Here is a 26,238-nt window from a genome sequence, read left to right on the forward strand (position 1 = left end):
ATTTGATGACCTCTTGCTTCACTCTGAGTATGTTCTTTTTCATGTCAGGAGGAACAGATTAAAAAATGAAGCCTCTTAGTGGTACATCTTTACATGTATCTTCATATTACCAAGCTTCCTCTTACAAACCTCCAGAATTTAAGGCAGTGGGCTCCACCTCAGGCACATATGGGTTTGCTTACCAAATCACTCATACTTTGTTTGTACAATCGAACTGTTTACTTTTTTGGAAATCTGTATTTTGAGATATAAAGTATAGTATTCAGGCAACAAAAGTTAGAGGCAACAAGAGGTTTCATATATACTTTATATATAGTGTTTGTAAATCTTTGATCTGTTCCACTACTCATAAAGAGTTGTCATCATACAGATCACAGAATCCTTTAGCCGTTCCTAAGGACCTGAATTCTTCTGTGCCAGGTGAAAAGCATGGGAGATAGCAATATAGATGAGAAAATATTTACATAATAAAATGTACTTTTTACATCATAAAAATGTATTTCACTGATTCTCTTTGTAAACCAACAACAAGAACATGAACTGATTACATACCTGAAGGGGTCTGTCACTATAAGCAGCTGAAAGCAGTGGCAGTTGCCTGTTTACATATGTGTAACTGCTCTCCCATATACATGTATACAGGTGCACAACTTCAGGATTCACTTCTCTTTTTGGTAAATCTCATTCTTTTGATTCATTCTTTTTTTATAGTGCACATAACTACTTCTTTATAGTGCAGATACGTGTTTTGCTTTTTTTTTTTTTTTCTCTTACTCTTTTTAACTTAGTTTAACAATTTATCTTCTGCTAGCAAACATTTTTTTTCTAGATTTCTACATACACCTGAGTAAATGCATAAAATAAATCCCAAAATGCTCTTCAAGAATAAGCCATATCCATGGCACATAAAGACATTCCATTTAATTCTTCACTTTAGAAGAATACTTTATAACTGAAAATAACAAAACATATAGTTTGTTACATATGATGGTATTCCTTCTGATGAAAGGAGTTGCACGAACATACCATAAGGAACTCTAAAGTTACAAGTCTTTTATTCTCAGCACTTTGACCAAAAATCAATACCATAGCTGAGGATCATTAAGTCAAAAGTGATCTCAGATGTCATTTTCAACTGAAGTGCATTAACAACATTATTTTTTGGCTCTTATTTTAGTAGTTAAATTCTGCTTCTGAAAACCAGACTCACTCTCTTCAAACAAAATGAAACACAACACAAAACAAAGCACTGTTTTCTTCCAGTGAGTTTGTATTACCTACTTCTCTCTTCCCCCCCACTTCAAAATAAATAAATAAATAAATTATTTTACAAACAATTGTTATCAGTAATACTGTGCACTGCGTTACTTCCTTTGTATTTTTTTTTCTCTTTTTTTGGCTGTATCAACAACTTTAAATATAAGCAAAATCAGAGAATATTTTAAAACTTAATGAATAATTATTATAAACTGGTGTTTTTCTCAATCCATTTGATGCCCGATTGAAGTTCATTAACAGTATAAGTTGAGTAAATAGCTCTGAGCCTGACCCATTCAAATTATTCCACCAAGAAGACATCATAGTACTAGAAAGTCACACCGCTGACACATTTTTTCATTTAACAAAGCATCAGAAATGCTCCACCAATTCAAGTCTTGGCAAGTACCAGTAAGTTTGGAATTAAATAGTTTAGTGACCATATACTGAAAGATAAACACTATTTTGAAGAACACTTTTGGCATCACCAACACAGAAGTAACCTGCTTGCTTACTTTCCCATTTGCACTTCAAGAGGTAAATATATAAAGATTTTATTTCTACATTGTCAAGAAAAAAAAAAATAATAAAAAAGCATAGATTTCTCTTTCAGTGTCTCAGAACAGCTTGGCTTAATTACTTAGATAATACTGTTTTTCATCATTTATAATGCAAACCATATGTCAGGCTCTTTGGAGGAAAAAAATACTGATCTAATCATGTTCTCCAGTTCTCATCATATATTCAAAATGTATACTTGAAAATTAGCATAGGAACTTCAGCTGAAACTAAAATCTTAATTAACACTTTAATTTCAGTACAGAATCTCTCTTATACCAGGAGCAAACCTAACTTAACACTGCTAACTATAAATTAATAGGTAAAAGTTTAATACTTTGAATATGTCAAAGATTCTTCCAAGATCAATAAAACCTTTTTCTTAAACAAGGCATTTTGACAGAAGTTGAAAATAGGCAACTCACATGTAAATAAATACCCATCACAGAAAGAGAGGTAATGGAACAATGTATCAGCAACAACAAAAGCTAAACACTACCTTATTCACAGAGGGGAAAAATAAATAAATAAATGAAAAAGTACAATATTTATCTTTAAAGCTGTTGTTTTGAGTTCTGCAGTTTTGTTTTTGTTTTTGTTTTTTTTCCTCAGTTTTTGAGTTCTGCAGTTGTTGAGTTTCAGGTACTTTTCCTCAGAAATTGCATATGATTGGAGCTTGAACTTGGAGTTTTATTATAAGATTGTCTTGCATTTGAAGGTTTCATAGTCATAATAACCTGAGACACAGAAGAGCTAAAACTCCTGTTTAGTATCTTACTAAATAAGTAATGTATCTTGAATGATGCTTGACTTCCATGTCTGCAATATTCTTACCAGTACTTTGGTGTCCTACAGGATGGACTAGCAATTTAAAAGGGTTTGTATTTTAAACAGAATTGCAAATCAACTGATTTGCTCTGACAGCAGCCCATGACCATGCAACAATTATTCACTGATAGATAATGAATAAATGTTTCCATTAAAATGTTGTGTTAAAAAAAAAAAAAAAAAAGTGGTGTTTAAAGACATTTAATCTATGTTAACCTAAGTAATTTCTTAGTCTCTGTAACCGTTGCTAGTGTATTTTCTGTAATCTAACAGAAACATTCAAAGCTTTTCAGCAGCAGCTTCAGGGACTTGGTTCTCATTTCTACAGAGTAAAAAACCCAGTCTTCTCAGATCATGCTGCTTTCATGCTGTCTCTACATTTGAAGAATGGCTGGAGTGCTTTATGACAGATATTCAGGAACTACAAAAAATGACATATTCCTACCTACCAGTATACCTGAAAAAAAATGTTACTTTTCTCCTCAAGTCATATTTCTGGGCAGGAAACTGGGACTAGAAAAACAGTTTTTAAGTCAGTTACGTATCACAGAAATTAAGTTTGTAAGAGAACTTGTTCAAATACTGTAAGAGGCTCTGGTAGCAATTTCCAAAATTAACGTTATCCTCTTTTTATGGCCATCCTAAAATTGAGCTGATGAAACAGTCTGCCTAAGGAAGACTTTATTCCCTTTCAGTAGTAGTTTCTATAATTTGCTGTTAATCCTCCTTGGTGACTTTGCAAGCTGAAGGGAATGATTTAACACATATATTAGCACATCTAAAATCCAGTTCCTTTGCCAATAAGCCACTTCAGATGCATATTCCATTAATACTTACACTAAGTTTTTATGGCTTTACGTTCATATTTTCTTACTTTAAAATAATAGATTTTTCCCATTTCTGTATTTTCTCCTGCTCTTCCCTGAAAGCAATGAATGGATTAGATAAAGATCCAAACCTAAAAGTATCCATGTAGGTATTCATTATTATTCACCATTACTCATTGCTTCATTATTTTTTTTGATTCTCCCCTAGTATGGTATTTAAGAGTTCAGATTATTTTCTTGCAGCACTATATTTAGTACCAAAACAAAAATACTTGAATGCAGTCTCGACAGAATACGTGAAAGCTTCTTTATAGATCCTGTTTCCATTTTTGTCCAGTTCACAGTTTCCTTGCTCTGTACTTCTGAAAATTTTCAGACAATAAACATAACTAAAATAAATAAATAAATAAATAAATAAAATATTTTATCGCAGTTTCATAATAGTTACAAATTTCCAAGTGCATGGATAACATAGTTCCTAAACAAGAAAAATGGGATCAATGGGATCAATTTTGCTGCTGAATACACATGCAAACCTTTGAGAACAAAGGGTACGTCTTAAGGTACCCGTATGGAACTCTATGGTAGCTGAAACAAGTATTTACGGATCAAAATATTTTACATTAAAATATTTTTCTTATTTTCCAGATAACTTTAAATGTAAGTTATGTTTATAACACATTATATGTTTATAAACATTTCATAAATGTTTTATAAATGTTTATAAAAGTAAGTCAGTTTTATGATTATGATTTGATTATGATTTTCCATCATAAAACAAAAATATATCAATACATAAAAATATTAAATTTTCAATATTCAAGACATCACATAAAGATACCATATTATTGCACTGTACTGCAGGTGTGGACTATCATATGTCCTACAGTCCTACAGGTCAAAGATAGAACTCCACATAATTATGAATAAACATTCATAATTCTTATTCTGATTATTAATTCGATATGTAAGAGTACATATCTACAGAAAGCTTTTGCATACTTTTGCTTATTTTTGCTTCATTCCACAACATGAAAAGCCCTTCTTCCTGATACAACTTAGTTAAATAAGTCTGTATTAGTGAGCCAAGCAAAAGGATTTGGAGTAATCCAAGTTGTTGCTAACAAGAGTCTGCAATTTACAACATATCTACCACCATCATTAAAAATAAATAAATAAATACTACTTTTAATATATTTTGAATTTCTATTTCTTGCAATAGGTAATAGATTTTGCTATTAATGTTTACTAACTTGCTTTGAAACATGCATCATACACTTTTGTGATAAAGAGAAAACCACTCACTCAAACTGTGTTAACTTTGACAGTTTATATTTTCTAGCTGATGATGAACTTGTGTAAAACAAGCCCATGAAAAAAAACACATTCTTGCTAGAAATGCATTAGCAATTCTATCTGGTCCCAGATTTCCTATGATTAACATGGATGTTAGTATTTTGTAATTTTAATATTTGCATGCGCAATAGTGACTTATGACCTGCATAGTGCTTTTACTTATTTTATATATCATCAGGTCTTGCCACAGCAACCATATGGTTAATATAACACAAAGAAATTAGTCAATACTGCTAGTTCACAACACTTATTGAAATCATTCCAATTATTACATAGAAAAGAAGAAAAAAAAAAAAAAAAAGAAAACAACAACAACAAAACAAATTTACTGTGTCACTCTTTTCTAGAAAGCATATATATTAAAAAAAAAAAAAAAAAGTTATTCTTCTCCAAGCAAAAGATAACTAAGAAACACAACAAGAACATAAAATTAAAATGATTAGCACTTAAAATAATTTAGAATAGTTAAAATAATTGTCCAGTTTAGAACATGCATCACTGGAATTACAGAAATTTCCTCTGTTCTAACACTCTAACGATGACACCATTGTTTTCAAACGCTGCCCTGAGAGTGGGCAGCAAGGACACTTATATTTCACTGTACAAGAGTTTCTCTGAAATTGACACATAGTTGAAGTAACACTCCAATATAATATCTTGGGGAAAAGTATTCTGTTACTTTTCCATTAAGTTACTCATGGTGTGTATGAGACTAACTTTCTTTTTCAATTAAGTTTTGTGGATAAAAATTGCTTGTAGCTACTGGAATACCACATCAACGTTCATGTTTATAAGTTTATGAGTTTACTATGCATCACAAAATCTGCAAGATTAGAAGGCAAGTACTCCTGGAAATACTCTGTAGAAGAGGTGAGACAAAAACTGGATGCTTCATCCAGAGCAGATGGAGAGAATGTCCTTTTCTCCAGGTTCCTCTCCACTGCTTTCACTGTGAAGTCTTTACTGATGGAAAGCACAAAATGATGCTTGTCAGATGTAGTTTAACAGCTTAGCAGTTCCACACCATTCTACAGCAGGTATGTCTGCTTCATAAAGACGCCCAGTCACTACCACCATACCTATTTTTTTTCATTTAGAACTGAAAATGCATAGTCATTCCTTTGTGAACAAGTAAAGCACTATGGGCTTAAAAGAGATGCATTTTGGAGTTTGGGGAAATATAATCCAATTAACACTTCAGCTCCTGTTCCATTAATGTGTGAACACATCTGTCACATTTGAAAGATGGGATTTTTTTTTCTTGCCTGTAAAGGAATTTAATATAAAAGGAATATACACCTATAGAACTGTTTAAACACCTTGTTTTCTGATTTTACTACTTCTCACTCCTTCATTGGCATAAAAATCAAACTTACACTTATATACTATCTTCTATTTAGGCATATTAATAGGCAGATGTGTAAACAGAAATTAGTTTTACAAATGGGGAAAAAAAAAATGTAAAAAAAAAACTCTGAATAAGGATATTGAGGGAAAGAGAGTTATGTTCATTTTAAATACGGGCTATAGAAAAATAATACCCTTGCCTCCCAGCACCTAGTTCTTTAAATTGTTGACTCTTCTCAAACTGTGAATCAAAGGACAAAGTTCAAGAGAAGAAAACTCTATGAGCTTCTCATTACCAACTGCAATCAATAGAAAGATAAACAAACTGACCAGGATAGGTACAAGTTCTTAGAAAAACAAAGCCTAACTTAGTGACTAGAGACTGATTTCATAAAATGGTCATCATATTTCAAACCTTCCAGAGGGAAAAGACCAATATTCTCAGACAGATCTCAGACTCATCATTTCATTCAGAAAATGATTCCACCGGAAATGTCACCTTGGAAGAGGGCACAAACTTGACACATGACCAACCAGTGATCTCTTGAAGAGGAAATGGATACAGATTTTTAAATCAGATATAGTTTCTCTTCCTACTTTCTCACAAGGGAAACTTACAGAGTTTTTGTCTTATAAAGATGGGTTGCAGAAAGGGATGGACCTGTGTGATGGACCAACTATTTACACATAAAATTCTTGCAAAGTGTAGAGGGCATTTAGCTCTCCTTTCTCATTTTAAGCCAAGTAGTATGCAAGCAGTACAGTTGTACTTGTTTCTGTCCTCAACGCATTTGCTGCTCATATAAGAAAAAGTTGTAATACCTTCTGTTACAGAACTAACTCATATATTCACCTTTTTTTAAACCAGCAAAATATTGTTGTATGCTAGCTAGCATTATTAAGACTGATTTCTTAATACAATATCATTGAATTCACAACTGCACTGTTTTCTCCCTTAAGAAAGCATATAGATAAATGCCACCAGGAATTATTGCTATCTGTAACTGACAAAGACATTCAAAAGGTACTAAGAAATACAGTATTGTAGAAGAAAATTAAGGTGTTACTATACTTTGCAATAACTGTAATGGTTTTACCTTGCTAGGCGGAGCTGAACTCCACCACATTCACTCTCACTCTCCCTCCTCAGAAGAGGAGGGGAAGAAGAAAGGGGAAGAAATAACTCACAGGTTGAGATAAGGATGATGTAATTAAATGGAAAAATAATTATTAAGACAAAGTTATTATTAATTACACAATTTAAATAAAGGGAAAAAAGAGAAAGGGGAAAGTTGGGGAAAAAAAAAAAAAAAAAAAAAAGATGCATGGAAGTGCAGAGGAAAGAAATTACTCTCTGCTTCCCAACAATGAGCGATGCTCGACCACGTCCTTGAAGCAGGGTCTAAACGCACATAGCTGTTGTTCAGCAGGACAGACATTTTCACAAGAGCCCACCCCTCCCTCTTTTTCCTTTTTCCACCTTTTATTGCTGAGTGTGACATCATATGGTATGGAATATCCTTTTGGTTGGTTTAGGTCAGCTGCCCTGGTGATGTTCACTTTTTGCCCACCCCCAGCCTGCTGACTCTGGGAGAGTTAGAGAGAGTCCTGATGTGGTGCCAATATTGCTCAGAAGTGGACATAACGTCGGTGTGATACCAGTGCTGTTCTAGCTACAAGTGCAGCACTATATGGGCTGTTGCAGGGTAAGTTAACTCCATCCCAGCTGGACCCAGTACAGTAACTTAAAATGTCCAATATGAATATTCAATATAAATGCAACAGACATGATAATCACTAGATGTTCTCACACATACTAACAAATAAAACCAATAAAAGCTCACATTGCACCATGAAATAAGAAGCAGAACTCATGCTGTATCCAGCACCTCCTGCTCAGACACTTAGAAGATTAAATATTCTCAGTTCATTGTTAACATTATTTTAACAATGACCACATAGTAACTCTTTGGAAATTACCATATCTGCTTATGTGAGAACTGATGGTGAAAAAAGTATTTTTAGTTTATAGTGAGATTTAGCAGATAAGGAGAAAACAGATAAGGAGAAAAGTTACTACCACTGGAAATCACTGTGAACATTCTTCTGAGAAGTAGCTTTCTCAACTTGGTTCATTCTAAACACCACTAAAACACACCTTAATTATTATTATTATTATTATTATTATTATTATTATTAAATAAATAAATAAATAATAATAAAGCATTGAATTCTTCATCCTGTTCCTACAATGACTCTTTATGTACAGGGCAAGAGAAAATCAATGTTCTCTCAAGTTAACAATCTGGTTTTGCTCTCAAGACATCACAAGACATCACTATCATTATTATTATCATAATTATTAGACATCCTCTCTACTATCTCTCAACTTTCATCTGACTCACAGTTTTCATATGATACAGGCATAAATGACAATATACTATGTTACTGTACAACTTTTAGACATGTATTAAAAATCACAACTTTGCTTAATTAATTAATTTATTAATTAATTTATTTATTTTTCCATAAGCTAAGAAAATGTGGAAAGCCAGAGAAACACCATAACAGATGTTAAAGTTTGCATGAGCTGGGATAGAATATTGCTTGAGGTTATATATGTATATGACCTCTCTCTCTATTATATATAATAAAATTAGATAAAATATATATTTTCTTTTTTTTTTTTTTTTTTTTTTTTTTCTGCTTATTAAATTGCTCTATTCTTTGTAGTTATTACAATAACTTTTGAAGATCATTTCATCTTCTGTTTATGGACATTGTTTCTGGCTCATAAACTGGATCTATTCCATCTCCACGCTAAAACCTTAGTAGATATGTTACCAAGAGTAATAATAGAGATCTCCATCTGTAAGAGTAGTCTCTCATCTATCCTATCCCAATACCCTTTATCAAGCAAAACACTTACAAAGTCTTTTGCAATGATCTTTTAATGAACATTATATCCAAATAACTACAGCAAGTGCAAACTCATGTATGTAAACTTTTTGTCTAAAGCTAATTATGTCAAAAATTATATCCAAACAGTACCGTTACCATAAGATTTATCACATCAACTCTGCTTACAGTCCAAAATCAATATCCATGACCTCAGAAGAAAACATTACTGCCAGTAATCTTTATTGGTTGCGTAATGGTCAAGATGTCAATAATACAGAAACAGAAAACACACTTCACCTCAGCATAACTATATTACACAGATCCTTAAGTCCATCTTTCCTTTCCAAGAAATAGAAAAAGATGACCTATTAAAGCAGCAAATAACAATAATAATAAAAAGCATTACTCAACTGTTTTTAAGTTTTGCAGTGTTGTGGTACCTTGGCTCAGGGGCACCACCAGGAAAACACACAAGTTGATTCTGTGGCTTGAGTATAGTTATTAGCATAAGCTTTTGGGCTCCATTAATCTCTGTATAACTTATGAAAAATGGAATAAAACAAGCACAAAAAAAAAAAAAAAAAAAAAAAAAAAAAAAAAAAACAAGCTATTTTTGGAATATGAAAGCAAGGATAATGTCACTTCAGATGCACACACAGATGCATTTATGCATGAGCACACAGTGATAAGATTTCCAGAAAGTCTCCAATATATAATTAATCAAATTATGCTGATGGTTAAGCAAATATGTTGATAAAGTGAGCAGCTCTATTAAATTCAAGTATTATTAACAAGACACACAAAAAAATATATCCTTTTCTTCAGAAAGGGAAAATAGGAATGACAAAGTTATAGATAAAACATTGAAATATGGATATGAACAATTCATGTGTGATTTTGTCCGTTCTTGGTTTTATGAAATATCTATGTAGGTATCAGTTAATTCTTCATGCCTCACCCCACATTAGGAAACATCTGCTATTTGCATAACCTGGAAAACTATCTCAATATCAGCAGTTCTAGAAAAAGGGTAAGAAGTCTATCACACCCTACTTAAAAGTCCCACAAGTACTTATCTACGGAAAAAATATCCTCATAAAATGTGAGAAGGAACAGAAAGCCCAGATATATGCTGATTTCAAAATACTTAATCCATGCTCCAGACTTCTGCAAAAAAAGGCTATGAAAGCAGGGAACATGAGGAACCTAGCGGAGATGAGAAAGGCTGGCTTCCATGATAAGGAACCAAGGTGATTCTGAGCACAAATTTGGATACTTTCTAATTTACGGTCAATAACAATGAGTTTATAATTCAAACAATTTATCCAGAGACTTCCTTTCCACACCCATAGAAACCTGTGAAAATGTACAGCTGGCAAGGAAAAATGGGTGCACCACACAGTGCAAGTTGCTACTGTTGTGCCTGATGTAAATTTCACAGTTCTATAACAAACCTAGAAGAGAAAACAGAATTTACAGCTCAAAGCAAAGAGAATGTGAAATAAGGGAAGTATTGCATTCTTATTCAGTTGGCAGAATAGCATAAAATTTGAAATCTGATCCATGATGAATGATCTTATTCCATAATAGTTTTTAATATAAATTACACAGAAAGAAAGAAAGAAAGAAAGAAAGAAAGAAAGAAAGAAAGAAAGAAAGAAAGAAAGAAAGAAAGAAAGAAAGAAAGAAAGAAAGAAAGAAAGAAAGAAAGAAAGAAAGAAAGAAAGAAAGAAAGAAAGAAAGAAAGAAAGAAAGAAGGAAAGAAGGAAAGAAGGAAAGAAAGAAGGAAAGAAAGAAAGAAAGAAGGAAAGAAAGAAGGAAAGAAAGAAAAAACTTCATTACCACTTCATTCCATTCAATGGCATCCTGTAAGTAACATGATTTTTGCATTTCTTTCAATTTCATTAAAATAACTAATTGAAAACATACTATAAAGGAACACTATTTAGAAGAAAACAATTTGGCCCTACTTCCAAATTATTTCTCTTTTCTTCCAAATAACACCTATTATATACTGCTGACAAAAATTTTAATAAATATATAAAATTTGCAGAAGACCACAGCATGACTAAAGGGAGAATGACTAACAGTATTTGATTACCCATTCTTGGTGACCTATGTGCCTTTTGTTGAAGCTCTGCAGTCAATTGTATGTTTCCTAGCTGAGGCATTTGACAAAACAATCTCCAACCTTTTGAGATGATCTTAGTTTCACAGGACACCATCTCACTGAGAAAGAGTCAAATATGGCCCACTTCAAAACTTCTAAATCTTAAAAAAGGCCAATGTACTTGTGGTATTTGTGCAGCTTTTCAAGCCTAGCATTCATAAAAAAATGGAAAACTGTAATTTGTGTGAAATAGCCATTATTATGTATTTTTATTTATATGAAGAATAACCAAGTTCAAAGAATAATTGTGCTTAAAATTGCAGAGGTCAATAAATTATCCATAGAGCACATTTTATGTTGTTTTGATTTGTCCCAAAGTACTCCAATTGGTATATTAATAACGTTGGCCCAATTCTACCAAAGTGAAATTTGAAATTACTGGTATGTTTTGCTGGGCAGACTTCCTTTTGTGAAGGAATACTTGCAATTAAACAACTTTTCATGATGAGTATGTACAATGGGAATACAAATCATGTTACAGGCTGAGTGTAGTATATTATTAGAAATTAACTTACATTATTTATCTGTTAAAAAAATAATAATAAAAAAGCTAATTAAATTTCCTCTAAAGGAATTTGATGTATATATAAAGAAATATGTGTATATTCATCAATTATTTCTTCTAGCACTTGTAGAACACTTCATTAATAATGATTTAATGTTGATTAAGCCCCTCCCAGCACTTTCTTCCCACTACAGGAATTTTACAGATCTCAAATCATGCTTCTAGTTTGAATTCTTTAGTATGAACTCTAACATCCTATCTACACTGACATTTAAAGAGTTGGTTTGTACTTTTTCAAATGCATGGTAACATTTTCCTGTTATGGTCAAAATCCACAATAACTAGCAGAAAGAGAAAAAATAAAAATAAAAATACTTCCTTACTTTCCTTCATGGGGAAATCTAGATGAAGAAAAATATCAACTGTAATTTCATGATACTATAATTATTTCTATGAAGACAATGTTTCTTATTGTTTTCTGTCTCTCTTAAGAGGCCTGAGGATGCCCTCTGGCAACCTCACAGTTACAGTAAGAAAAGGAAAGCAACTCATGTAGACATGGACAGCTCCTGTGGATTCTCTTCTTTGAACCCCTTCCATCGAGAACAGAAGTTATCATTTAGCTTTTCCTAATACCATATCACAGCACCTTCCTTTCAGTGGTAAAGAAAATCTTTTAAGACTGAGTCAACACATGATTTTTTCTGTCGTTTTTAAGAAAGGTGAAACTTGATATGATAGACAGCTTTATGTCCTTCTACCCAAATGGACAGCAATTCAGATACATTGTTTTGTTATTGCCAGAAATTTTATAGCCACTCATTGTTGCTCTCCCTTACACTTATGTGCAAGTATTGATAGCATGTTGTACTTCATCAGAAGTTGAATACAGAAACAGAATTTAAGGTTAATATGAAGTAATGTTTCAGAGTGGATTTTAAAAAATGTATAAATGTCCTTTTATAACTCTTTTTTGAACATTATAAATTTTTAGATTTGAAATTATTATGGTATGTTAGATCCAGTTATAATGTGGAGGGCTTCTTCTTCACTAAAGACAAAAGAAAACCACTGTGGGTTAAAAGAGATGAGAGTAGAGAATACAGGGGAGAACATAATTTTCTTTACTACTTTAGAAGATGTCCTATGTAGTACAGGACCTGCGGAGACTGTATGTCTTGTAACACAAGGAAGGATACATTTTAAGAGTGTATGAGAAAGAGAATGCATCAAAGCTAAAGCAAAGTTACTTTGGCTGACACACTCCCACACTGACTGTTAAACTACTGCATGAGTCTAAAAATTACTTACCTTCCAGGCTAGAGTATATGCAATTGTTCTTATGCTGTTACTTCTGCTGCAGTAACCAGAATTACAGCTCCCGAAAGACTGGTGTACACTTCCAACTTGCTGCCACCAGAGGACCTTTATTCAGTTTGCTCACCTTAAATCAATCATCATAAAGCAATTGTTCTGTCACCTTAAGAAGCTCACCAGCCAGGAGGTTTCTTGGGCACTTTGGAAATATGAGTTTACCTTACTCACACAGTTTCAGTAATAACCAGAACAGCTAAATAATCCCATGTCCCATTAAACCACAAGTCATCATATTTACAGACTAGGCAATAACCATTGCTGAAACAGTTTCCTCTCCAACACATCTTTACGCTGTGAACAAAAAGCATAAGCATTTAACATTATACTGCTGGGAAGTGTTTGAAATGTTTTGTAAATGAGAAAGCTAATCTAAAACCAAATAAAGAGCCGCATCTTGGAGGAAGAGTGATTTCTGGATGGCCATCATATATAGTAACCATTTTTTAAACTCAGGAACAGAGTACAACGTACTGTATGCACCAAAATGTCCACTTTACTTTATGAAAGGCCTTCATGAAACATACTGAATACAGATAAAACATGCATCCAGATTTTCACATCAAGAGGAGAATTAAGTATTGGAGTAACTGCTGTAGAGAATGCTTTTCTAGACTCAGTGTTCAGAGAAAAAAGAACTATAATATGAATCTTTCTTTCAACTCCAAAGTACATGAGCTCATGCCACTTACAGCTGGAATAAATTTCACACAGTATTCTTATAAAATGGGCCTTTTCATATTGCAAACAAACATGACAAAATCCATGTACATTTCTTATACACATATTCCAAATACATTTCTTAAACCTTAATTTTACATTTCAGCACAATGTAAGTGCATAATCCAGCAAGTCTTTTAAACAATTTTAAAAGTATTTAAATGCATGCCTGTATTCAGAAAAAAATTCAAACCTATTGTTATTTTGATAAATTTTACAGATCTTTTCTGTCTGTTGACAGAAATTTTGTAAAACCAATTTTATAAGCCAGATTCTGTAGTTTCCACTCAGTTAAAATCTTATTCAATTACAGTGTAAGCTTATGCATTGACAAAAAATCTAGTTTTCAGAAGGAGTAACAAAGTGGACAGTAAAGGAAAAGAATGTACAAAATAAGATTTCTTGCACAATTGTTTTCAGTTAATATTATGTAATACAATAGAAACATATGTGAAATAAGACTATATCTGCAAATACTGACAACAGATTTAAAAAGATGTGGAATTCAATCCTCATACTGACCGTACAAGTCTTAATTTCTCAACAAATTTCTATTTATTGCTAGTTTTTCTGTTACTGTTTTATACTAAAACTTATTAGAGAAGCTACTAGAAGAGAAAAGCTGAAAACGAGGCATCTAAGACTGCTAAGAAAGCCTTTCTATTATGCATTCATTTTGCCTAATCTAACATGCACACTTCCTTCTCTTAATCTTTATTAGGATAATCATTTAATTTCTGTTTAAAAAATAATTTATCCATGTCCACTGATAATTTCCTATCAAAATTTTAAATCCATATGTTTGCTATTAAGTATTTTTCACAGCAATCAAATATGATGCCAAAAAAAAAAAAAAAAATGTAGATAACATGCACCCCTTGTGACCAACAGGGTCATCATTCTGTTATCACTGTAGTATAAAACCACTTATTAATTTTATTGTTTTCTATTAAGACTACATACACAAATCAGTGAGTTGTAAAGTCTAGAAGAAGGTAAAACACATAAAAACTCCTTAAGAAACTTCTAGTACTAATGAGCTTCCAAAGTAACTGTGGTAAAAAAAAAATCAGAACTTGTATACAACAAGTATTTTCATATTTTGAATTGAAAATATTACCATAGGCTTTTTTTTTTTTTTTTAAGTGCCCTTCTTGTTTCCTTCTCTCCAGCTGGTTTACCAAAAATACTTGTGTCTATCAATGAGGTGAAGGAAAGAAAAAAAAAAAAAAAAGTCTGCTTTTATTGAATACAGATACCACAACTCAATCCTAAATTAGAGATCCTCTGCATAAATGTCACTGTTAAATTTATATTTGTTGTCAATGAGATTGTGTTGCTTATGTCTTCAAAATGATACTAAACCAATTGGACTCTAAGAAAAATTTGTACCAATGAAAAGTATCAGTAGCTTTTCCTAAATGTTGAACTAACCTGTTTTCCAATTAAGCTAATGACATCTTAGTATCCCCAACTTGTTACAGTACTTTGAACCTGCAGTTTCAAGTACTAGCATCCATACACATAAAAGCTATTAATGTTTCATAACTTCATAAAATAAAGACATACAAACCAAGCTAATTAAGATGTCTATGTATGATTTGAACCATATTCATCACTTCAAAATATTTTTATTTATTTTTTATTTTTTTTTGCTGTCAAGCATCATTCTTTCTTGTGTATTGGTCAGTTTCTTCAATAAGGCTATATATGACAAGAAATGAAGAATTTACTACTTTTATTCCATCACAGTTTAACATCACAAAATTAGTAGCACACTTGTACACTATATGATTAATACTAAAAACAGACAATGACTTTATCAGCTGTAAAGTAATACAGATATGTTGAAGTTTCCTTGTATGAATTCCTACAATAAGCACATATGAGAAGAATTAATCATACATTCCCTGCAGATTGCTTATACATTTCATCAGACATTCAGTCTGATGTGAATAACAAGAACAATTGCAAAAACACACTACTGCTGCATATGCAACTTTATTCTATCAGCTATAAGATATAACTGTCCTCACAGCAAGAGGTCTTTCCTGAAGTCTTCTGTCATTTCTTCTAAATCAGACTGACCTGATTTGACACTTTTCTATACCAGCAATTATGATCAAGATCCTACATAAATATATGATCAAATATAATGTGTACCAAACTTAACTGCCAGGATTTGACTCAGATCATTTCCCACAATAGCAAGGAATAATTACAGCAAAAGCGAAATATATGTCAAATCATTTTTTTGTACAGATACTGAAGTACTGCCAGGTGATATCCTAAATTTACAGAAAATTCAGAAAACAAATAATAGAGTGTGCTCCAAAATAATAAAGCCATGTTCTGATTCAACATAAATAAAAAATGTAGTCCATATCCAATTAGACAAATATATTTTTTTCAACAATATTGTAAAAATAGACACTTCATTAGGCACTCAGCATCACATGCTACATATTTGAAGACCAGCTAGTGGAACACAAAGCAAGCTGATAAACTTCTCTGTTTACTGTCTCAAAACAGTTCATGCAATTTATCTGGATATATTATTTTAATGCTTTGCCCACAAGGAGTACAACACAGCAATGAGCCGTGCCAAATTGTTACGTTAATAAATAAATAAATAAATAAATAAATAAATAAATAAATAAATGCTTTTAGCTGAATGATAAATTCATAGCTCTAAAATAATAATGATAGAATTCCTTACTAAACTAATGTTATGAGTTTTTTTGTTTTGTTTTGTTTTGTTTTTTTCATAAATGTTACTATAAATTACCCAAAGAGTACTGTGATGCAATACAAAAGTCACCCTGATTCACCACCTCAGAACTTGTAGCCTACGCTTGGTAATTATTCCTAGCTTTAAGTTATAAAAGCAACCTTAAAGCAACTCTGAATGCTATCCTTCTGCTGCTGCTGGTTTTAGTTATAACTGCTTATGTCACTTTAATTTCCTACATAAAATTTGTCAGGTTAGTTTCACTACTGTAACATAAACAAATTTCTTTATTTCACAAAGAAAGGCATTTAATTTGACCCTAATAAACTAGCTGTGATTGATTTTGAATTGTACCTGAAAGTGCAGTATTAATTTCACTTTGAGATGCTTAATAAAATGTGTTTTAAAACACGTTTAACTTCTTCTAATGACAGACTAGGTTAAAAGTAAAATCATAATACATTAGATATTAGATTTGTAATTAAAGTACCCCATTTATTATTCTACTGTACTGTAAAATAACCCAAATTTGCCAAGAATTTGTAAAGAGATAAGTTTCTTTTATTGAAATTCAAATCCATATTGTCCCTACAATAGATACAATAACACATGAAGAATTCAAATCCAAGTCCATTTGGCAGAAATAGAGGGAAAAAAAATGCTGAAATGTTATTGATTCCTTCTGGTACATTCAAAAAAAAAAAAAAAAAAAACTGACTCAACTATATTTTTACTGACATAACACAAAGGTTTTATTTAGGTACTAGCAAACATGAACAAATATTTTCATTGACATACTTCTCTTCCTTATTTTCTTTACCTAGGAAACAGTTAACACCCAACTACGAATACTTGCTGTTTCCTGCAAGAGATGCCACAAATGTCAATAATGGGACCACTGTCCCAAGAGAAATAATACCTAGAAAAGTTCTCCTCCCCAGATGAAGATATATTTAGTGCTAAATAACACCTAACAGTAGACACTTCATGACATACCTCTATTTGATCTTTGTACCTTCTGTCAGCTCTACTGCTCAGCTCAGTCCTACTATTCTCGAGTCCCTTTGAAATGAGTTTACCCTTCATATTTTTTTCTTCTTTTTTTTTCTTTTTTTTCTTTTTTTTTTTTTCCTTTTTGGTCATATATCAAAAAAAACACCATCAGTACTTTCAGATATTTCCCATAAAAGCACCTAGAAAGCAGTTCTGTTTCCTGGAACTGTAATCCTCATTAGAAGAAGGAAAAGAAGGAAAAGAAAGATACATTCTATGCATATAAAACTTCATGAAACAAGCTAACTTCAGACATCTGGGCTAAAAAATAAAATAATGCTTACACCTGAAAGAACACAGTATTTATAGTCTTCTCACATTTTATATTATACCAAATGCCCTGTCACCTGGCATTACTTAGCAGGTCACACAGTGCTTTAGACCCCTCCTGAGGATGTATCTCTTTGTTTAGGTTTTGTCTATAACCTACCACATCCCTATACTCAGACTAAGGTAGCACAATATACAACATACTCAGTTTCTTGACATAAGCCATCACCTTCAATTTATTTTTATTTTTATTTTTTATTTTTATTTTTTCTTCATAAAAGATGACCAAACCACTTTATGCACGTTTCCTACTGGAAACAGTTCAAGTTGTTGTAGACAAGTTCCTCTCTGACCAGAACAGAAATATTTAAAAGCATAAAACACACATATATATACACACACATGTAAGTGTGTGTGTGTGTGCATGCTTCCATGTGTATAAGCTAAGAAAAGGGTTGAGGGGTGGGAGAACAGAGGGACAGAAACCAAGCATGGCGCATTTACTTACTAATGCTGTCCACTCGGACCTCTTTGGAAACCTGAAGGAGTCTCCGCTTTCCCCTCCTGACAGTCAGACGATGGATTGTGCCCTTAGTCCACACGGGCCCAGAAGGAACTGCAAAGAAAGAGAAGCACATGCCACATCAGGCACTTCTGTTTTGGTGGGGTCCAGCGCCGGTGCCGCTCGTTTCTTGGGGATATCCCTGCTTTCCGAGCAGACTCCTGCAAAAGAGTCATACTTCCAAAAAAAAATTTTGTTTGTTTTTCCTACCAGTGGTGTTTTGATTTGGTTGATTTTTGTTGTTTTTGTTGTTGCTAGGTTGTTTTGTTTGTTTTTTTGTTTATTGTTGTTATTGTTGTTGTTTTAAGACCTCCCGAGAATTCCGCGCCCTAAAATTTGCTTGGGGGGCTGGCGAAGGGGGGATAGGGAAGATACCTGCAACTCTCTCCGATGAGGCCGGCAAAGAGAGAGAGAGCGAGAGAGAGAAAAAGAGGAAAGAGGGAGGAGAGAGGGAGCGAGGAGGGGTGGGGAGGAAGGAGGAGGAGGGTGCGGGCGGGGCGGGGGGCGGCGGAGCGGCTACCTCCGGGGGCGCGGCAGCGGCCCCAGATCCGCGCCCAGCGCCGCCGGCTGCAGCGGTGCGGGGGGACTGAGAGGGCCGGGCCGGGCCGGGCCGGGAGGCGCGCGCCGCGCCGCGCCTTGCGCAGCCCCCTGCCGCTCCGCCCGCTCACCTGCATTTCCTTAACGAGCCACTTGATGGCTGGCGGCCGCGGCCGCCCCCGGGCCTGCCGCAACTTTGGCGGCCGCGGAACCCCACCGCCCGCCCGGAGATGGGGCTGGGGAGGTGTCGCGGTGCTGCGCCGGGCGGCTGCCCGCGGAACTTTCCGCCCGGCGGCACGGGCACGAGTCCGGGTAGGGGAAAGAGCGGAAGGTACGGGGAGTGAGCAGTAGGGGCTGTGCCGGGCCCCGCATGTACGCGCCGCGGCCGCGGAGAGAGCCCGGGCGCTGTGTGCGCTCCGCCACCGCCTCCTCTCGGCGCCACCTCCTCCCACCGCGCTCCCCGGCGTGTGCGAAAGGAGCGAGCTCCTCGCTATTAATAATAATAAACCCTATCCCCACCTTCCCCCTCTCCCAGGGAAAACAATTAATAATGCATTAAAATAATGCACCTTTAAAGCCACTGGCTGACAATAATAAAATAATAATATTACCACCACTTAAGAGATCGCTGCTGCGGATGTAGTGGTGAAGCACGTTTTCCTATCACACGCAAGTGTGAGCACAAATTACCCTCCTGGTATACATAAGTCCCTTTCCCCTGCCAGAGCAACTATCATCATCCTCATCAAAGAGTCTCTCTCTAAAGCTGAGTGGAGACACTGAATCCCCGGGTGGCTTCTGTGGCTGGACTGCAAGGAGTGTACACACAGACAGACACACACAAACACACAGACGCACACACACACCCTTTCACACCAAACCAATCTCATCGCTTCTCCTCCTCTTGCCTATATCGGTGGGTTAAGCATTGCGTTTGGCCCTTTTAGTGTTTTCCGTTCCGTTCTTCCCTTGACGATAGTTTTGTGTATTTTAAATAAAGATTTCATTCTGCCAACCCGCAGGAAGCTTTTAACAAGATGCAGCTGAGCGTGTCGATATCTTATATCTTTTTACTGCTGCTCCGGCGTGTACATCTACTCCAAACTCATTTCTTTCCTTCTCTGCCTGATACTGTAGCATCTCAGAGACGTCGGCGGCGGCAGCAGTAGCACAGCACTGCTCCCGGGGGGCACTTTTACTTTGCCCTCAAAGTATCTGCCAGCAATGAGAAGCATCTGAATCCCCCAACCCCCTTCGCTACAGCAAAATGCTGGGGTGTTCGATGTAAGATTTCAGTTCCACTGGTAACAGTACAGTCTTGGAGCGGTGGGGGTGGGGATTTTCTTTCTGTTTAAAATACAATTTTTTGTGTACGCTATCTTTAATTAAGATTTTTTTTCTAGAAATAGATCCCATTGAGATTTAATTTACGAAGGTATTTCTAACGCTGGTCAATACTATCTTCCAAGAGGAACATTTGCAATCATTTGCCTCCCCAGAACGATGCTCAAATGTTCTTCACAGACCTTAAACCGTTTATGAAAGACTAGAAAAGGGTGGTGTTTTTTTTTTTTTTTTTTTTTTTTTTTTTTTTTTTTTTTTTTTGAGCGGGGGAAAGGGTGGGGTTGTGGAGGAAGGGAGCTGGTTGCATTTTTTTCCTCTTTGTTTTCTTTTTACTTTTTACTTCATCTGCATTAAAATACAACTTTGCCGGTTACCTCCTATTGATTTCTATTTTTTAAGAGACGCTATGTTTTTCCTTTCCCAGTGGGATGTTTTGAATCAAGGTGATTCTTCCCGCGATACGCGTTTCCTAGCCGTTAGCTGCACGGTTCCAGCTTGCTGGCACCCTGCTCCTCTGCCACCGCTGAGCCGTAACCTCCTCCTCATGCCAAGGTTCCAGCACCAGCTTAAACCCAGAGAGGCACCTCACGGCCCTAAGGCTCTGCAGACGCTCAGCGCAGCCAGAGGCCCTTGCGGCTGCCAGAAGAAATCTCCCTCCCGGGTGTTCAGCGGAGGGCTCCGCCCGCCCGCAGCAGAGAGCGCAGCCCCCACAGCGCGGTGGACGACGCGGGGCGGCCGGGGGTCTCCACAGCCTCGGCCGCAGCTGTCCGGGCTCGCCCCGCCGGCGCCGCACGGCAGCAGGTCAGGGGGAGCACCCTGCCTCCGCCCCGAAAAGAGGCTACGCAGGAACTGCCCCTAGTAAACGTGACAGCGTGGTCAGCTCGAACGTAGTTTTAGCTCCGGGATTTAGCCTACTAACTAAAGCATTACCCTTAAATATAAGCGATGGAGAGCTCCTGATACACCCGGCATTGAGCATTGTTGGTTTGTCTTTAAGATTCGGCACGGCTAAATTTGACCTGTTTTGAATTTTGAGATTAAGTATTCAGAAAAACAAACTGAATAATACAAAAAGAAAATTTCCCTCCCCACCCCCAAGAAAAAAAAATCTAAAAAAAAAAAAAAAAGAGAGAAGATATAAAATAAAAAAGGGCGTGAGTGAAGATTGCATCTATTGTAGAATACACCTTTATTAAGACACAATGCAACACAGTGAGAGAGAAATATTTTATCCCAAGGGTGTTTTCCCTTTTGACAGATAGCTTGTGTGTTGCTTTAATTTATAACTAAACATAGCATCAGTAATGTCTTCTTTATTAATGTAAAATTTCTGATTTTATCTTTATAGTAAAACAACGTAAAACGCAGTAGAATATTTAACCATTTTCCAACATTTAACACTTCACATCAAATTGAAATTACATATCTTTCATTCCTATGTTCCTTTGATCTTCAGTCTCTTTTTTTTTTTTTTTTCTTTACTTATTTTTTTCAAGACATTAATTCATGTCTTATTCCTACATTTCATTGCAAATTTCTTCACAGGAATAAATTCTGCAGTTTATATATTGATATATATATATTACCTTTCACAAGTACCAAAGTTTAATGCAATAAGTAAGTTCAGAGACCACTTCACCATTATTTATGTGCAGACTGAATGAAGCACCTATCCTGTATCCCCAGCATTACACTGTGCTTTTTTAACTTTGTGAAAACTGGATTATATTCAACGTTATAAATTGTTATCAATGTGTTTGTGTGAGAGGAACTCTGAAAAAATCCATGGGGATGAAAAATCACAAAGAAGTAAATGAGAAAAGTAAAATGTTCTAAACAATAACTTTACAATAAAAAATATATCCTTTCAGTACATAATCAATCAGTCAATCAATCTCCAAGCTTCAATGTGTGATAGATCTTATCAGAAAGACCTGTCATGTGAAAAAAAAAAATGAGCTAAACTTAGAACCAGTACTGTACCTATACACAACCAATAGACCTTCTGTTTGGACCTACTGAAAGGTGATTTCTCTGTCAACTTTTTTTAGGTAAAGTAGTAAATATTCTGTTTTATACACCACCAGCACTTGTTTTTGGACATAATCTATTTCTTTTTCCTAAGGTAATAGTGAAGAGTGACACTGAGGTTGGATATTTTAAAAATAGTGACAATGAAGGTAGTACAGAGGAAAAGAAAAAAATAAGAAAATTGCAGATGACAATATTTGCATGCAAAATGACATCTTATTTTACTTACGTCTTTAGGTCTTTGTGGGCTCATAGACTTTTTTTTTAACCAACTGCATTTCTTTTTTTTTTTTTTTTTTTTTTTTTTTTTTTTTTTGTGGAACATCACCGAAGGATTATGAGATGAGATGTAGACATCTCTCCTTTAGTATGAGGCATATAAATAACCACAGTGAACATACAGAGGTCAAAGCATCCAATCCCAAAATAAAGCTCATGAAAGAAGAACAGAAGATACATGTGGAATAACACTCAAAGGTATCTTTTGTGAAACTACTCTTAAGTAGTTTTTCTAGGACAGAGTATACTATCCTGCAAGGAACTGAGAAGATGACCCAGAAATCTGCAAACAGATGGAATTTAAAAAAGACAATTCCTGCAACTCCAGTTAAAAAAAAAAAAAAAAAAAAAAGGCACCTACAGGCAGCTCTGAAACTGTGATATCTTAGCATCATTAATCTATGTGACGCAGCTCTATCAGGATAAGCTCCCTGTAGCTGTACCTTCCTTATTCATACTTGTCAGAGCTAAATACTTTATTATAAAGGAGGATGGAAAACATTCAAATGCACAATTACACAGTACCAGTATTAATAATATTCTTCCCCAATAATCATATTTTAAGGCAGACAGGTTAAAGATACTAGAGAAAAGCCGATATGTATTTTTCTTCTCCCTGTATTCAAAACAGAACTGACCATTTTTCAATAGAAGCTTGTGTCTGTACACTATACATATATGAAATCCGCATGGAATGGGAAAAGTTAAGACAGAATTGCAAGCATATGCCTAAATTTGCTTCCCTAGAAAATAAGAGAAATTTCATTTAGGTGTTTCCTGTCTTTGGATTCCAAGATCCCTAAATACCCTTGTTGAAATACCCTTTCATTTTGATTGTGATTTCCCTTGTATAAAAAGGAGTAGACACACATGCAAGAGTTGGAAGTCCAACAAGTCATAATGGCATTTTCTTAGGCAAAGGACTGTAGCTCAGAGAATATGATAGGATACTGTGATAAGAAAAAAAATACCATTTTTTTTTGAGGTTCATATTTATTATAATAACTACACTCTATTATAGATATGCAACCATGTCTCCAAGTGTATGTACTTTACAAATGTTAATAATGCTACTTGCATTTGGTAGTGTTTCTGTTAAATAAAAAGAGTTTATAAAAATAGTACACTATAAGATGTACAAGCTGTTCTTTACTGTCTTTTTTTTTTTTTTTTTTCCTTTTAATCAAGATGCTAAATGGGTCTTTGGGTCCCCATTATTCAGAAAATATTTTTCCCTCTATGACTGAATATGACTGAATACTTTTTTTTTTTTTTAATTATTCTGACCTTTTATGTGTTAACAGTCTCATGCAGTATGGAAGAGTTGCACTTATTTTTAATAACATCAGCTGGAAATCTGGAGCATTTAAACTGTAGAGTCTAGTTCAGAGTCTAAAAGCTGTTTCTCCTTGCGTCCCTCTCCCTAAACCACTATTTATGCACCTCTTTTAATTCATAGAACTGATGTTCCTTGTTTATCTCACTAGAGCAACAAACATTAGCTAAAGAACAAAACACTTCAGTGTAATTTCACTGAGTATACTTAGCTCCAGCTAACCACTTGCTTAATTGCAGCTAAGGAGGAAAAAAGAGAAAGGAAAGAGAGAAAGAGAGAGAGAGAAAGAGAGAAAGAAAGAGAAAGAAAGAAAGAGAGAAAGAGAGAAAGAAAGTTATCTTTCACTGAATCACTGATAATACATTCTATACATTTCTTTTTTAAAAAACATGATAGAATGAAAGGGAAAAGCAAATTCTTTTTTTTTTTTTTTTTTTTTTTTTTTTTTTTCCCGAAGATTCAATTAGGTTTCAATAGCCTATTTAAATTAAGATTTATCTTCACTTTAGTGCTTTTTATAGTCCTTTGCAACTATAACTGGAGGCAGAACTGTTTATTATGCTCTAACTTTCATTATACTTTTCATTACAGAAATATTTAAATATCTTCAGATAGGACACTACTCTGAAATTGTAGCAGATTTCAGGTACAAGCTGTATATAACACTTAAACTTGGAGTTTCAACTTGCACTAAAAACTCTACCCCAGCCTACCCAGTATGTACTCTACCCTAGTATATCTAATAGTATTCTCAGTATCTCTTCCATTTAATACAATAGAATATCTATTAAATTATTTTAATAATGGAATACTTAACATGAAAAGTAATGCAAAAGTTACAATGCTCTTGGAGTCACAACTTAATTTGTGGAGAAGAAAATTTTCTGTGGTGCTGAGCAGGTGTTGATCAAAGTCTATTCTTCCCTTAAATAACTCATAGATTAAAAGAAACTTACAACATTTCCATACAAAATATATAAAATCCTCTATGAAATCTTTAATGAATATATACACAACTAACTATGAATAGGAATTATTTCACATTTATTCTAAAACTGGATCTATCAATAAAATAAGTAATTGTAACTATAACAATATGATGTGTAGAATACATAATTTATGCACATGACCAAGAAAAATTGAGAGACAAAAAAAGATAGTGGTGGGAGGTGGGGGGAGGGGAACGGACAGGGGAAAGAAAAAGAAAGATGAAGAAAGAAGGAAAAGAGAAGAAAAAATAGTGCATGTACCCTCAGATGAAAGTAACAGCCACTTCTTGTTTATGGAAATCACCTTCCTACAAACCCATTTTCATGATTCAGCAGTCTAGAAGTCTATGATTTGCAATACCAGATCTATCAGCAATGAAGGGAAATTTGGGTCAAAGTGAAACTTTATTGTAGAGAGGATAGATGAGATGAATTACACAGCCTGGATCTGAATGATCAGTATTTCCAGTGATTTGCTATGACACTAGGTAAGTGATACAGTTTTGCACAGCTATATAGTGCCAGTACTGGTGTTGGCAAGTATAATGACAGTGAAGCAACATTAAAGCCTATGGATGAACAAAATTAAATCTAAAGTGACACTGCTGTTGGGAAAATATTGCCTGTGAAAGCAATATTTTAAGATGTGGTGCAGCCTTTGAATACTCAATAGAGTGGCTTCAAAGTTTTATAAGAAAAATACTATAATGATCTGCCAAATAAAAAAATATTTTTAAAACACTTTAAATTTAAAACTCATTAAGCATTTCAGAAGAATTATTTATGTATTTATTTATTTTGTACAATGTTCCCCACTAAATTTCCCTATCAACAATTATCTCTGTAAGTATAATCTCAAATATGAATACTCTTCCAAAAGGTAAAATTCAAAATCTGGAAATAGTTCACTCACCCATGGCAATATTTTACTTGATTGGTCAAAATGAAATATTATGCATTTTTAATACTATAGATTAATAATACTTAACTGCCAAAATAGAAAAAGCTGGAATCTGTACAACTGTAAAGAGAGAACTCTTCCCACTTCGAGTGCGCAACCCTGGATGCATGACCAAGAAGCTGATGCATAAGCCATGTCAACATCCCAGAAAGCTTATTGACATTACATGTCATTGACAAGACACACTGATTAGTCCATATCATCTAAAACCATACACAGGAGCTTAACAGAATTTATTATTCATCTGATACATCGTAAGAAAATATATTATTACAGAATGGATTCCATATTACATGTATTTC

The 26,238-nt window shown here is 34.4% G+C and overlaps 1 long non-coding RNA gene across 10 annotated transcripts in view; it reads right to left on the reverse strand.

Moving 5' to 3' along the window:
- The window catches only part of LOC113840240 (uncharacterized), an 829,451-nt gene extending 809,660 nt beyond the window's left edge, over window positions 1-19,791 (reverse strand). For 9 of the 10 annotated variants that reach the window (XR_011806074.1, XR_011806073.1, XR_011806070.1 and 6 more), the window contains exons 1-2: window positions 18,835-18,953; window positions 18,406-18,513 (exon numbers count right to left, since the gene is read on the reverse strand). This is a non-coding gene — a long non-coding RNA (uncharacterized lncRNA). Of the gene's footprint in view, window positions 1-18,405; window positions 18,514-18,834; window positions 18,954-19,607 lie in introns of those variants that run through there. The other variant, XR_011806072.1, reaches the window with a different exon arrangement.
- Window positions 19,792-26,238: the final 6,447 nt, after the last annotated feature.

This window comes from Anas platyrhynchos, chromosome Z (assembly GCF_047663525.1).
Source record: "Anas platyrhynchos isolate ZD024472 breed Pekin duck chromosome Z, IASCAAS_PekinDuck_T2T, whole genome shotgun sequence".
Classification (NCBI taxonomy): Eukaryota; Metazoa; Chordata; class Aves; order Anseriformes; family Anatidae; genus Anas; species Anas platyrhynchos.